The sequence below is a fragment of the Malus sylvestris genome, chromosome 14 (genome assembly GCF_916048215.2).
Source record: "Malus sylvestris chromosome 14, drMalSylv7.2, whole genome shotgun sequence".
In the NCBI taxonomy this organism is placed as follows: domain Eukaryota; kingdom Viridiplantae; phylum Streptophyta; class Magnoliopsida; order Rosales; family Rosaceae; genus Malus; species Malus sylvestris.
In genome coordinates, this window is record NC_062273.1 from 6,002,374 (window position 1) to 6,018,732 (window position 16,359).

The 16,359-nt window shown below is 38.3% G+C and overlaps 1 protein-coding gene and 1 pseudogene across 1 annotated transcript in view; one reads left to right on the plus strand and one right to left on the minus strand.

Annotated features, from left to right (window-relative positions):
- Nucleotides 1-1,006: 1,006 nt before the first annotated feature.
- The window catches only part of LOC126599886 (probable protein phosphatase 2C 68), a 34,020-nt gene continuing 18,667 nt past the window's right edge, over nucleotides 1,007-16,359 (minus strand). The window contains exon 5 of the transcript XR_007615259.1: nucleotides 1,007-1,268. The gene's annotated coding sequence lies outside the window, so the exon portion shown is untranslated. The remainder of the gene's footprint in view (nucleotides 1,269-16,359) is intronic.
- LOC126599889 (actin-like) lies at nucleotides 11,903-12,797 on the plus strand (annotated as a pseudogene).

Consider the following 16,359-nt stretch of genomic DNA (forward strand, 5'->3'; position numbering starts at 1 on the left):
CATAATCTGCTTGAGTGACTATCATAACAAAATCATATTCATGTTTGTAATTAAATATGAACTCGTCACCCACATAGAATTTTTTCGATGAAGTCCACTCATTGTAATCAACCGCGCCACTGTCAGTCCACCCTTCCAAATCGCTGCCAACCGAATAAACGGTAGCGGAACAAGCACCAAAGAAAATCATCATGATGATGAAACTCACGGCAACAGTGTTTCTTAGAGCCATGACTAAAACAGTAAACAATAAACAAGCAATTAGGAAAGCAGAAAGCACAGACAATGAACGAATGAAATTTAGATGAAAGGCAGTAATGCCCAAGCTTAATTAGTGTCCCAAACGGAAAATGTTTTCCTAAATCCTGTTGGAAAACGGTTTATAAAATCAGACAAGTAGTAGGAATTCTATTTAGGAATAATATTGCCCAAGCTTAATTATTAATCGAATTCCAATTTTCTGGCGGTTTGTCGGCTGCTTTTGCTTCCAACTTCTACTTGTTTCCATGTATGATGAAACTTTTTATTTTTATTATAATTTATAAGTGACAGTGGAGAAGCGAGAAACGAACTCGAGCCTTCGGGTTGCTTGATGCAAATTTAGTGCATAAAAAGATTCCAATTTCTCATTAGCATTTAGAATCTTTGATGCTGTCTTTTTTATGGCATGGCTAAAGACAAGACTTATTGACTTTGTGCTTGATTGTCGAGAAAAGCACCGCTGCCTCGGTTTCACTGGCCCCCTCTTTGTGACAAGAGAGATACGAGGAGGGGTAGTGACACCGGATAGAGAAGCATTTATCCCACTAGTGAGGCCTCGAGTCACCAACTTTGAGCCGCCAACAGAACCATGGTGGGGATAGTTGTTATTACAATTAATTCTGAGGAAATCTGAAAGTGATAGGTTTACCGAATAATGGTAGACAACAAAGCATACGATGTAGATGTCTTGACTTGCAACACAAGTAATCATTCTTTCTGATAAAGCAAACAAGAACACAACAAATTGAAAGATTTCAAAGTAATGGTCTGCTTTATAAAACAAGATACCTCTTGAATTCTGCATTTCAGATTTACACCATTGGTTTTCCAGCAACTTGTTCATAAAGCTAAAACTCATCAAACAGGATAAATAAGCGTTGCAGTACTTTGCTGTCGCCACATTCATAAAACGCTTACAGTAACTGAAAAGGCGTAACAAGAACGGATTTATTAAATCGAAATACATTGCACAGCTTTAGGGTGTATATACACTCCAACTTATGAACCTCGAAAAAAATCTGAAGCTTGTCCATAGCCTTGCCTAGGGTGCTTTGCCTAGGGTGCATAGTTTTATGGAAGGAAATCAATTTATATAAAAGAAAAACCGGAAGAAAACAACCCAATGTTAGAAAAATGTTGAAGGAGAATAAAACTTGCTGAACCTGGTTTCTTAAAACCAGACCCAGCAAATCGAGTTATGAGGTGTTATACTAACTTCACATTTCATATCAATCCTTGAACATGTTAAAACTTGACGGTCCAACAGTGTCAATGAACCCTCTTACGGAAAGCTCAGGCGCGGGTTGGTTCTTCCCCAGTAAATCGTGATCTATAAAAATGACAACAATCGTAATGTCATCATGAAAGAACAGCCTAACTCCCCTCCAACCTTCTTAAGGTCATCATATCTCATCTCCCTTTTCCTAGCTGCCTCACTCAAAGCTGTTTTGAGATGCCTTTTTGCAATTCCCTGACATTTGTGAAAACAACATAAGAAAGAACTATTGGTATTTAGATACTGATGGGAAAAAAAAAATGATGAAAGAGGCATTAAAAGAAAAAAAAAACAACATACTTCTCAAGGATTATTATTCAAAATCTCCACAGCTTCCTGATTTGTCATGTGCTCCCATAGCCCATCGGATGCAAATATTACAAATTTATCATTGGGTTATAGAACCCTAGCACATACAGATGGTTCTGCCATTAGGACGGGCCGGCCAAGGGGCTCAGGAAGGTGGAATCTAAGAAACGCAGGATCAAGAGAAAATTCTGGCCTTTTTAAGTATGCATCACCGATAGATCTAGACCTGATAGCAAGCACGTAAAGAGAAATTTAAGTAATTACTAATAACTTGTCAATGAAGTTATCTAACTGGCAAATACAATTTGTAGTTCAGTGCCTAACACAGGAATTTGAATGCCTGAATGTGCGTACCAGTTAATTTTAAGCAACCGCTACTGTGGGGGAGCGAAAAATGTTAAACATGCATGTAATGAAGAAATACAACACAAAAACCTAGTCCTGCAGCATCTACAAGATACATGACTGATGCAACTGCAAACACTGATTCTACTCAGACCAAAAAGTAACGGGAGAAATGTATGCAGTCGTGCTTGCTAACAGACACGCGTCTTGACAGGGCATGTGCATATACCACAGCAATCCTTAAGCATCCCAGACATTTATGTTAAGGCGATTACAGTGTTCATAAGTCAGAAATCATGAAGAGATTACAGCCTTGGAAATCATGATATTAGGAACGATCTGTATGGAAATTGTTAATATGTATGAAGCTATATCAGAGAGAAATATCAAGAACTAGAGAGAAAGAGAAAGTAAGAAGATAGAGAGAGAGAGAGAGAGAGATGAATGTACTGTTGTATTGATTTCTTACAGAGGAAGACATTACACTTAGGTTTATATAAAAGCCACAATACATGTAACTGACTAACTAAGTATACAATATATTGACAAGTGTCAACATCTCATAACACTAACATATCCTAACATCCCCCCTCAATCTCATGTGGGGATGCCCCAAGCATGAGATTGTTACAATGAGACCGAAACAAAGGAGAACTAAGCCCTTTAGTTAAAATATCTGCAAACTGCTCCCTGGAAGAGACAAACTGAACCATGAGTCGTTGTTTGGCAACCTGTTCTCGCACAAAATGAACATCAATCTCAATGTGCTTTGTGCGCTGATGTTGAACAGGATTAAAAGACAAAGCGATGGCAGACAAGTTGTCACAGAATAGCACTGGAGTTGCCGGAAGTTTGATGTGCAGAAAATCAAGAAGTTGTTGGATCCAATCAAGTTTTGCAAAAGTTGAAGACGTAGCCCGATATTCAGCCTCAGTAAAGGATCGTGACACTGTATTCTGCTTCTTGGAGGACCAGGAAATGGGATTGCCACCCAAAAACACAACTAAGCCAGTTGTAGAGCGTCGATCATTAGGATCGCCAGCCCAATCAGCATCACTAAAAGCTTTTAAATGCAAATCACGAGCAGAATAGGATATACCAAAGGACATTGTACCCTTTAAATATCGCAAGATCCTCTTGACTGTAGTGTAGTGGGAGACCATAGGTGCTTGCATAAACTGACACACTTGATGCACAGAAAAAGCAATATCTGGCCTGGTAAAAGTGAGATACTGCAACGCACCAACTATACTTCGATAGGCTGCAGGATTGTTAAAAGGAGAACCATCATCCTTGAGTAATCGATTGTAAGGCAAGCATGGTGTATCATAAGGCTTGCAATTAACCATTTCAGCCATCTGCAACAAATCTTGGATGTACTTGGTCTGAGACAAGAAAAGACCTGTTCCAATTCGAGTGATGTGGATGCCAAGAAAATAGTGCAACTCTCCCAGATCTTTAATATCAAATTCAACTGTAAGAGAGGCAATCACTTGTTGAATGACTGAAGAAGCACTACTCATGATGATTATATCATCAACATAGAGCAACAGTATCACAATCTTAGTGCCAACATACTTAACAAACAGAGAAGAATCATCATAAGTAGATGCAAACCCAAGAGAAGGAAGAAAAATGGTGAACCTCTCATTCCATGCTCGTGGGGCCTGTTTCAACCGATATAAAGATTTATGCAATTTACATACTAACTCAGGATGATTTGGATCTTCAAACCCCGGAGGTTGAGCCATATAAACCTCTTCTTGCAACAATCCATGTAGGAACGCATTTTTAACATCAAGCTGCCTTAAGGTCCATTGAAAATGTGAAGCCAAAGCTAGAATTAACCGGACAGTGGTAGATTTGATGACAGGACTAAAAGTTTCCCTATAATCCAAACTAGGTTCTTGACGAAAACCCTTAGCTACCAACCGAGCTTTATGCCTAGAAATAGAACCATCAGAATTCTTCTTAAGCTTGAAAATCCATTTGCATCCCACTAAGTTTTTTCTGAACAGGTAAAGAGACCAAAGTCCAAGTTCCCTGATTATGGAGTGCTTCAATCTCTTATTGCATGACTTTATACCAAACAAGGACCTTAAGAGCAGATTTGTGAGTTGCAGGCTCACACAGGGATAAGTCAACATAACTGGAAGCACTAAGATTACTGAGAAATGCTTTCTTCTTGAAAATACCATTCTTATTCCGAGTTTGCATTGGATGCATATTTAAAGGAGGAATAGGTAACACTGGATGCAGTTGAGCAGGACTGAACTCAGGATCCACAAGGAGTGAGGAAAAAGAGCTTGCTGATACAGTAATGGACTGAGGAGAGGATGCAGATGTGAAGTGCAAATGAGATGGTTCTGGGGATATATGTGTGGAAATTATGGGCTGAGGTATGAGAGATGGTGTTGAACGCACTGCTAAAGGTATGGAAGGATGAACCATAGTATTGGTAAGATTAGGGACTGGTGTAACTGAAGATGCATGTAATGATGCACATGATATGGAACACTTGTTAGACTGAGAGATCAGGTGTTGGTAAGGAAATGTAGATTCAACAAACACAACATGCCGAGATACATATATTCTACCCTTTAAGACATCATAACAAATGAATCCCTTATATTTAGAGGCATATCCCAGAAAAACACACTCAGTAGTTTTAGGTTGTAATTTGGAAGTGTTATAGGGCTTGAGTAAAGGGAAACATGAACACCCGAAGACTCTAAGATGGGTAATGATAGGAGAGGTACCATATAGCAACTCAAATGGAGACTTATGCTTTAAAACTGGGGTAGGCATTCTATTAATCAGATAGGCAGCAGCCTGATAAGCAAAAGACCAAAACTGAAAGGGAAGCTTGGCATATTGCAGCAGTGTAACAGTTGTTTCAATAAGGTGTCTATGTTTTCTTTCAGCTAGGCCGTTTTGCTCAGGAGTATATGGGCAAGAGATTTGATGTAACATCCCTTTAAGTTTGAGAAAAGATTGGAGTTTATGATTTATGTACTCCCCCCCCCCACCATCTGTTTGCAAAGTCTTAATGGTCACAGAAAACTGAGCTTGAACATATGCATAAAATGAGACAAAGGTATCAAAAAGTCTGATTTATTTATAAGTGGGAACACCCAACAGAATCTAGTACATTCACCAATGATAATTACATAGAATTTGAAACCATCAAGGGAAGTAGGACCCCAAATGTCACTGTGTACAACTTCAAAATGGATTTAGGATTGATGAGTACTAGATTGAAAAGGAAATTTAGTAAATTTCCCTTCTAGGCAACTATGACATACAATTGGTGCATCATCCTTAGAACACCTAATATTAGCTTTACTGAGCATGGTAGAAACAACCTTATTGGTAGAATGACCGAGCCTACTATGCCAAAGAGATGAACAAATAAGTTGTCCCAGATATGCATAAACCTTGATATTGCTTGGTGAACAAGAAGAGGAATGTTTGGCAAGAGATGGGATGGGATAAAGTCTATTACTGCAGAACCCTTTGTAGAGAATCCTCCCTATGGCCTTATCCTGAATCCAAAAACAGAAGGCATCAAAAATCAACCAGCAGTTGTTATCAAGACAAATTCTATGTACGGATAATAAGTTCTGAGACAACTTGGGCACATATAGAACAGAATTCAATTTGATAGGTTATACTGGTGTATTAAGAACACTACTGCCAATATGAGATACTGTCAAACCTTCTCCATTAGCAGTTTGAACTGTCTCATTTGTGGGATATGGAGAGGCTAAAGACAGGTTGCTGAGATCAGTGGTCATGTGATTCATGGCTCCAGAATCAGTAATCCAAAATTGAGGAGAAGTCTGTGATGAAGAGGCCTGAGAAGATGAAACCATATTCTGCACTCCTGGTATAGATGGTGAAGAATAAGATGGAACCATAGCATGCATAGCTTGCATTGCAGGTTGAGCTGGAAACTGAGGTGCTGAATGAGGATAGGAATAAGAAGCCAGGGATGGTTGATGTGAACCAATGTATGCAGGGCCCTTATCATCGTAAAAACAGAACCAAGTAGTGTGATTGTGCTTCCCACAAATCTGGCAACCAGATTTATCCACTGTCTTGGAATGGCAGAATGGGGCAGTATGACCATACGCATTGCATAACTGACAAGGCTGAGCAGAAGACACATTCGGAGGTGGACCAAGAACACTGGAAGTAGGAACATGAGCCTGATTGAAGATATGTTGTCTTGGTGTAGAATACTGATACCCTTGATTGAACTTTCCTTTACCCTTCTGCTTATTACGATTGAACTACCTAAACCCACCATTGTTGCCATTAGATGATCCAGCAGATGAACTATAAGCCAAATGACCAAAAGTAGAAGACTTGGGTGCAGAAATGGTGTTGTTATTAGCAACCAAGGTAGACAAAAAACTGAGATGAAACATTGCTCTCCACAATCAGTTCTTCAGCGAGTAACTGAGACCTAAAGTCCTTAAGAGAAATAACAATTTCCCTGCCTCGAATAACACAGCAGAAAGTATTGTACTCAAGAGGCAAACTATTAAGTGCCAATATGACAATGTCCTCATCAACAAAATACACCCCAACAGCAGACAAGTAATCTCTAGTCTCCTTAATGCGCTGCAAGTACTTTGACACAGAATCAGACCCTTTCTTGATAGTTTGCAAATTGGACTTCATCTGAAATATGCTGGTTCATGAAATAGTAGAGAACTGTTCTTTCAATCGATTCCAAAGATCACATGCACTTGTACTACCAATAGCAAAAGAAATGGCAGCAGGTGATAAAGTCGTAGTGATGAGTTGCATCAAAGCTCTATCATGCATTTTCCAAACAACATATGCATCATTCTCAATTTGAGAAGAAGAATCACCAGAGACAAGATCAGACACAGTCGAATTAACAATAAACCGAGAACATAGATTTGTACCATCAACAAACTGCATAATTACATGACCTTCTAACAACAATTGCATTTGAAATTGCCAATTCAAGTAATTCGTATCATCAAGCTTAATATTCACAGAAGTAGAAATTGTGGAAATAAGAGCAGTAATGGAAGATTGAAGAATCTGAAGTTACGATGCAGTTACCATTGTAAACACGAAATTTTCCTGAAACAAAACGAGACAAGAACACGTGTACAAAATAATATTTGTATTTAATGATTTTGGGTTACAATCTCTCTCAAATTTGATCATCTGATTTGATCTCCGTAAGGTGTTGATTGGTGGATGTGCGATTGATCCAAAGGGCCGTTTGGGCTTGATCTAAGGATGAACGTTCTTCAAGGGTCGTGGGCTTGATCTTTGAAGGTGGATTTGAGCGGATCTTCAAGGAGCCGTTAGGGCTTGATCTTGAGGATGAGTGTTTCTTCAAGGGCCGTTGAGGCTTGATCTTGAATAACGGTGATGAACGGATCTTCAAGGGCTTTTTGGGCTTGATCTTGAAGAACAGTGATGAACAAATCTTCAAGGGGCTTTTGGGCTTGATCTTGAAGAATGGTTGGATGTATGGATTTGTCGACGTTGTTGATCCAAAGGGCCGTTGGGGCTTAATCTTTAGGATGAATGGATGATGAACGATGAACACTTTCTTCAAGGGCAGTCGGGGCTTGATCTTGAATTGGTGGAAGTTCTTTAAGGGCCTTTGGGGCTAGATCTTGAATTGGATGATTGTTGATCCAAGGGCCGTCGGGGCTTGATCTTGGAAGAACGATGAAAGAAGAACGAAGAAGGCCTCTCGATTCTTCGGGAACCTAGATGCTTGAGAGCTTCGGAGTTTCAGAGTTTCAGAGCTTCAAGGTTTTGGTGTAATATGAATTGGTGAAATGAAATGAATGAAATTGGCTTCTATTTATAGAATTTTCCAAGGACTAATTTTGAATATAATATTCCATATGAAATAAGTCGTTTCTGCCAGGTGTTGACACGTGTCCTGTTTGATGACTTTTCCAACTTATTTCGATTTTTTGTTTAGACACACGCTACGTGTAAAATTTATGTAATACATGAGCGTTGAAACTTTGATTTATCGGTCAACATTTATTTACCGAAAGTTTGATGTCTACAACCATATCTGCAGATTTGGAAAGAAATTGTCATTGAGACAAAAATACAAACACCTGGTGTACAGCAAATCTTCACCACAACATCAAAGATCTCGATTGTGTAGCAAACCCTAGAAATGAAGAGAAGACGATCGCACAGAGAGAGAAGACGATCGCACAGAGATAAGATGATCACGAGCAAATTGGAGAAGCGGAAGCAACAGAAGGATCGAACAGAATAGCTTGAGCTGATCCGGCGATGGATACCATGTTAATATGTATGAAGCTATATCAGAGAGAAATATCAAGAACTAGAGAGAGAGAGAAAGTAAGAAGATAGAGAGAGAGAGAGAGAGAGAGAGAGAGAGAGAGATGAATGTACTGTTGTATTGATTTCTTACAGAGGAAGACATTACATTTAGGTTTATATGGAAGCAACAATACATGTAACTGACTAACTAACTAAGTATACAATATATTGACAAGTGTCAACATCTCATAACACTAATATATCCTAACAGAAATATTGTCCTCAGTGAGACAGTGGAGGCTCCACTAGTAGTGGACCACTACGTTCCCTGGAATTGCTGACAGGATGAGCAAGGAGCTTACAGCCTTGGCTCCAAGTAGCATAAAGTTTAAGGTCGTAGCACCACCAGAGAGGAAATACATTGTCTGGATCGGAGGCTCCATTTTGGCATCCCTCAGCATTTTACAACAGGTAATGTGTCGTGTGTGTGTGTCTTTTCAACCAAAAAACAGCTAAAACACCTCTCCTTCTGTTCTTTCTTGTTTGTCAAAATGCTTATGTGACAATTCATTAGGGAGGTAACTTAACGTCTTGATACTCAAAGCTATTTCTATTACTGACTGCAAATGTGGATTGCAAGGGCAGAGTACGATGAGTCTGGTCCCTCAATTGTTCACGGGAAATGCTTCTAATCGCACAAACAAAGCAAGCGGGGAACAAAGAGTTTATACATAACAGATTTTGTATTACAGAAAGGCTTCTTCTGTTTAAGTGGTTGCGGAATTTCTTTTTGTATTCATTTTCGAATTTCATTCATGTCGATTTCTCTGTGTTTTTTTATGACGGGACATGAGCAGGGAGGCGAGCAAATTATGATTAAGATTCAATTTTTCATTGCTAGTTCGTTGTTGTAGAGAAATTATGTATTGTTACTGATTTGGTTCGGTTGAAATAAAAAATCCCCTTCACTACTCTTTTTGTTGTTCTATATGTCTCATCTTAACAAAAATCAAATAGATATTATATGTAATCTGAATAATCTTTTCATATATGTAAGTAGAACCACAGTATATGGAAAACAATTAAAACTAAAGAAAGTACAAATTCATTTACAATCAATCCGAATAAAATAAATAATACATTTAAACGACTTGGGAACTCTTTTCGGCTTGGAATATGGATTCATTTAAACGGCGGTAGATACAATGCGAAACCCAAGCCGCCAACATAAGAAGGGCGGTAGCAGCTGCACCAAACATCACAAGATCAAGAACCGGAAGCGGTCGTGTGATTTTTGAGCTTGGTGACATTGCCTTCGAAGGAGAACCTGCTGGTGAGGATGGAGAAGGAGATGGGCTTGGACTAATGACTGGATCTTCTATTTCGAGGGCATTGATCTTGATTTTAATCTTTTGGCCGGCTTTGCAGTGACCAGGTTCACCGCAAATAACATAGTAGGTGCCGGGTATATCAAATGTTAAGGCGGTAAAGGTACCGTAATGAGATAGGGGAAGTGAAGGAATGCAATAGTCATAATCTGCTTGGGTGACTATCATCACAAAATCATATTCATGTTTGTAATTAAATATGAACTCATCACCCACATAGAATTTTTTCGATGAAGCCCACTCGTTGTAATCAACCGCGCCACTGTCGGTCCACCCTTCCAAATCGCCGCCAACCGTATAAACGGTGGCGGAACAAGCACCAAAGCAAATCATCGTGATGATGAAACTCACGGCAACAGTGTTTCTTAGAGCCATGACTAAAACAGTAAACAATAAACAAGCAAGGAGTATGCACGTAGACAAATTTAGATGAAAGGCAGTAATGCCCGAGCATGCGTATATATAGAAAAGGTATAGTTAGTGTCCGAAACGGAAAATGTTTCCCAAATCCAGTTGGAAAACGATTTATAAAATTAGACAAAGTAGTAGGAATTCTATTTAGGAATAATATTGCCCAACCTTAATTAATATTCGAATTCCAATTTTCTGCCGTTTGGTCTGCTGCTTTTGCTTCCAACTTCTGCTTGTTTCCATGTATGATGAAACATTTTATTTTTATTATAAGTCACAGTGGAGAATCGACAATCGAAACTCGGGCCTTCGGATTGCATGATGCAAATTTAGTGCATAAAAAGATTCCAATTTCTTATTAGCATTTGGAATCTTTGTTGCTGTTTTTATGGCATGGCCTGAGATAAGACTCATTTACTTTATGCCTGATTGTCGAGAGAAGCCGCACTGCTTCAGTGTCACTGGCTCGCTCTTTGTGACGAGAGATACAAAGAGCGGTATTGACATCAGATAGAGAAGCATTTATCCCACTAGCAAGGCCTCGACTCAGCAACTTTGAGCTGCCAACAGAACCATGGTGGCAATGGTCGTTATTACAATTAATTTTGAGCAAATCTGATAGTGATATGTTTACCGAATGATCGTAGACAACAAAGTTTACGATGAAGATGCCATAACTTGAAACCCAAGTAATCATTATTTCTGATAAAGCAAACCAGAACACAACAAATTGAAAGATTTCGAAATAATGGCTTGCATTCTAAAACCAGATAGCTTCAGAATTCTGCACTTCAGAACTGTTGAATTATAAGCAATGAGCTGATTAGAGTTTAGTGAATTAGCCATGTGTTTAATTGTGTATTCACTTATGTTTAAGATTACCCAGTGTAAGGCTCTAATATGTAAGGCCATGAGTGCCATGTGTAATGATCCTAGTTATTAGCTAGATGAGTGGCTGAGATCAGCTTCTAGAGAGAGAGAGTGATCCAACTAAGTTTTTCTAATGGTATTATTCTCCTTACACGACTTGTGTGTGGGAGTGAGAGAAGTAATCAACGAGAAGAATATTTCCTCTGTGACTTGCAGAGAGAAAGAAGCAACCATTTTCCTCTCTCTTATGCACTCATCTCTCTTCGATTCTTCTTCTTCTTCCAAAATATCTACTGAGCTAAATTCCAATTTACACTAACAAGAACCACACCACTGGTTTTCCAGCAACTTGTTCATAAAGCAAAAACTCATCAAAGAGGAGGATTAAGTGTTGCAGTACTTCGGTAGCTCCACATTCTTAAAACACTTTGCAGAAATTGAAAAGCCGTGACAAGAACGGATTTATTAAATCGAAATCCATTGCACAGCTTTTGGGTGTATACAGACTCCAACTTATGAACCTCGAAAAAAAAGTCTAAAACTTTCCCATAGATTTGCCTAGGGTGCATACTTTTATGGAAAGAAATCAATTTCGACAAAAGAAAGGCTGGAAGAAAACAACCCAATGTAAGAAAAATGTTGAAGAACAATAAAACTTGCTGAACCTTGTTTCTTTAAACCAGACCCAGCCAATCAAGTTACGGGGTGTTATACTGACTTCACATTGCTCTTGACTATGAACAAGAGCTAGAGACATCAAAGACCAGTTCATCTGTGTAGAAGTGTTACGAGCTACCTGATGGACAGGTAATCACTATTGGAGCTGAAAGATTCCGCTGCCCTAAAGTCCTCTTCCAGCCATCCATGATTGGAATGGAAGCTGCCGGTATCCACGAAACCACATACCACTCTATCATGAAGTGTGATGTTGATATTAGGAAGGATCTGTATGGAAATATTGTCCTCAGTGGAGGCTCCACTATATTCCCTGGAATTTCTGACAGGATGAGCAAAGAGAGTACAGTCTTGGCTCCAAGTAACATGAAGATTAAGGTCGTAGCACCACCAGAGACGAATTACAGTGTCTGGATCGGAGGCTCCATTTTAGCATCCCTCAGCACTTTCCAACAGGTAACGTGTCGTGTATGTGTGCATCTTTTCAACCAAAAACAGCTAAAACACCTCTCCTGTTCTTTCTCTTGTTTGTCAAAATGCTTATGTGACAATGTCAATTCATTCCGGAGGTAACGTATTCATAGAATTTCATACTCAAAGTTATTTCTATTTCTGAGTACAGTTGTGGATTGCAAAGGCAGAGTACGATGAGTCGGCCCCTCAATTGTTCACAGGAAATGCTTCTAATCGCGTAAACAAAGCTAGCGGGGAACAAAGAATTTACACGTAACAAATTTTGTATTACATAAAGGATTCTTCAATTTAAGTGGTTGCGGAATTTCTTTTTGTATTCATTTTCGAATTTCATTCATGTCGATTTCTCTATGTTGGTTATGACGGGACATGAGCATGGAGGCGAGCAAATTATGATTAAGATTCAATTTTTTCATTCCTAGTGTTTTGTTGTAGAGAAACTATGTATTGTTACTGATTTGGTTTGGTTGAAATCAAAATTCCCCTTCACTACTCTTTGTTTTGTACCGTGATTTGGGAATACAAGACTTGACAGTGTTAACTAAAATTAATGAAACATAGTACAAGTTCATTTATAAGCAATCCGAATAAAATAAATTCAACTATTAGTACAAAATTCATTGACAACTTCAACATTCTTAATTGAACAATCTGGCAATTTTTTTCGCTCTGCATTTGAGATTCATTTAGAGAAGCGGTAGTAGATAAAATACGAAACCACAAACGTTAAAATCACAAGACCGGTAAAAGCCGACCCAAAGTATCACAAGATTAAGAACTGGGATCGGTCCTGTGATTTTTGAGCTTGATGACATTGCTTCAAAAGGAAACAAACCATGTAAGACCACGCTACTTGAAGGACTGAGATAAATTTTTGACAATTTTAAGAGTAAAATGTCGATTTCTACCCTAAACTTTCACTTAACTTTCAATTCCCTCCCTAAACTTTTTAATTGAAAAATTAGGTACTCAAACTAATTATTTTGGCCGATTTCCCCCAGTTCTTAGTCTTCCATACATTCCATCCGAATTTCTGTTAAATGGAAGCATGTGCACAATATGTGAGGGTAGTTCGGTTGCTTCACTCTTTAAAATAATTGAAAGCCTTATGTTTCTCAAATGTCAACTTGCGCAAATTTGTGTGATTATGTAGCTTTTGTGTCTAAAGGTCTAGCAAAGTGACTCTTTTACCCTCAAGGGAGAGTCACGTTGTGTGCATGTGATAAGAGTTAACGTCAATTTGGATAAAATTTATAAAAAAACTAACGGTAGGGAAGAACTCGGCTAAAAAAATTAGTTTAAGTCCTTAATTTTTCAATTAAAAAGTTTAGGGTAAAAATAGGAAGTTAAGTGAAAGCTCAAGGGAGAAATCGGCAGTTTACTCAAATTTTAATGGCCCTTTATTGTTTAATGTGGTATAATGTTGGAGCAAACTGTACCTGGAGTTGAAGGTATGTATATGTTGGGATGAGGATCAGTTGATGTCCAGCAATTCCCCATAATTCAATTTTGTCAACTAGAAAAATATTGGTGTAATTTTGCAAAGGTGGGAAGACAAAAGGAAAAATCTTGAAGGAGGAGAATGGAAGTGGAATTTATGTGGTTGGTTGGCATTTTATATAGTTGGAGTTTTGGAGTTGCTTCATTTTCTAATTTATCAAGCAGACTTATTTTGGATTTATATAAAACAAAACTAAATCTTTAATCTTCATATTTAACTCTAAAATAGTCACTTAGTACTACGGTCTAGTGTTATTTCTCTTCACTTGTAAGTGAGTGGTCTTAGGTTCAAGAATCACATTATCTCTAACCATTATGAGGCTGAGCCTTCCCCCTCCCCCTTAGTGTAGAAAATATCATTTGTTCAAAAAAAAAAAACCTCCAAAACATAGGATTAATTCATTTCATTTTTAACTGTATGTAATTGTTTGTGTTTGGATCATAATTAACTCATACTTGTGATTTTGGGTATTTATTTTAGCATAAATGAATAGTGGCTGGCCCAAGATTCAAGAGTACTTTAGAAGTGGCATGTTTGGGTGGCAAGCTCACCATCGTTCACATAGAAAGAAAGCTTACTCAGCCGAGTTTCTCAAAGAAAAGTGCTCTACTGTGGCAAGATATGTAAATTCGAGAGAATCAAAGCTCGAGTATCCAAGTGGGAGGGAGCTCATCCTCTAACAAATGTCACATCACCAACTTGGATGAAAGAGAATGAACTGAGTTAGGAAAGCTTAATTCTAGAAGAAGAAAGCTTCTATAAAAGACAACAGAAGGATTAGAGAAAGGGACAATGATCAACTCAAGCCACAAAGATTTCTAAAAGCTCTGCAACCTACTTTTCAATTATTCCTTTTGTATCTCAGACATTCCTTTGTATCTATAGTTCTACTACTTCCCTTTGTAGTATCGATTCCCTTTGTAGAACCCCCTCAATAATACATGGTCCGCAACTGCACGAACTTGCCCAACAGGCTTGGAAACTTGCCCGAATAGGTTGAAAACTTACATGATGGCTTGTATTTGTCATTTATTTTCTTGTTATTGTCATTATGCTTTGTTTATTACTTAATGTTATTAATGTTCTTGAACATTTGCTAGTATATTCCTTTGTTTATGTATTGTGCTTTATTTTTTTGAATTTCCCTTTACTCAAAGATTGTTGACTGGTTCAAAGTCTCCTTTGATCCGTTTGTGATCCTTGTTTTTTGGTATTTAACACGATAAAGTCTTTTTCTTCAAGGCATAGAAAGAGAACCTAAGTATCGATTTAACCCCTCCAAAATAACAATACTTTGAGAGAAGGCCAGTTTCTTGTGGCACAAGCAAATGGCTTAGTAACAACTTAAAAACAAACAATCTATTGGTCTGCTACAAGAGAGACTATTAGCCTACTCAAGGCTTGACTAAGGCACCTTGTGCTAACAAGAGTTCACCACTAGCATCCCAACTGTCTGTATCCTTACATTTGGTCAACTGTTTTTTTAATCCAAAGTTCCAAGTCCTTATTTTTCACTTGCTTGGCATCAACTGTAACAACGGATATTTAACCGATTGTAAGAATCAACCCCCTGTTATTATCGACGTCCTATGACATTTTATACTCCCACACCAACATTAAAAAGCTGTCTCATTCCCATTTTCTTTGTACTTGGAAACAAAACATTGGTTCTTAATTTCTGTTCTTACCTAACTCTTGTGTTACTTCAAGTCCACACCAATGGCTTTATGTAGGCTTCCTCCAAAGAGAGGCCAGGTCAAAGTTAAGATAGTGTCCAGTCTTGTAAAGTTGGTGGTAAGAGTAGCTTCGAAAGTCAGGAGAGGGTTGAGCTGCCGGAGAAAGGTGGCGACACAGGTTGTCCAGGCGCCTGTGCAGCCAGATAGCGATCAAATTAATCGCATATAGTTCATACAAGCGTTGATGCCTTTAGCTGCGCTGCATAATGTTATAGTAGTGTACTGCAGTTCTATATGTATTAGTAGAGCACATGCATGCTCTTAAAAATGCATGAGAAAGTTTGTAATACGGTGTGCTTTTGGTTTTATGTATTGATCCTACCATAAGTTCATAACAAAAAGTTTTTTTTCTTCTCACTCTTTATATTCTTATGGAGGATGGAGAGTCCTATTCTTGTAGACGACGAACTCTTTGTGTTCGGCTTGGCTTTTAGAGTACAACGGTGCTTCACGAACATGAATTTCGAGCTATCTGTTATCCAGTTCCAAATTCAACCGTGCTTTTTGGAATCATCTTAGCATGCAACAGATATACCTAATGTTTCTGTTTCAGTTTACCAAAATGTGGATGTAGCCTTAAGGGGATGACTCGTGGAAGAATGTAAAGTCTCACGTCGGAAATCTTACAAAATAAAACAATTTATGCTGACTGGTTCCGTTACTAATTAAGTGGATACATTTTGTACTCCACACCCTGTTTACTTATTTTACAAGTTCCTGCAATTAAAAATGCATGAGAAAGTTTGTAATATGGTGTGCTTTTTGTTTTATGTATTGATCCCACCATAAGTTCATAACCAAAAT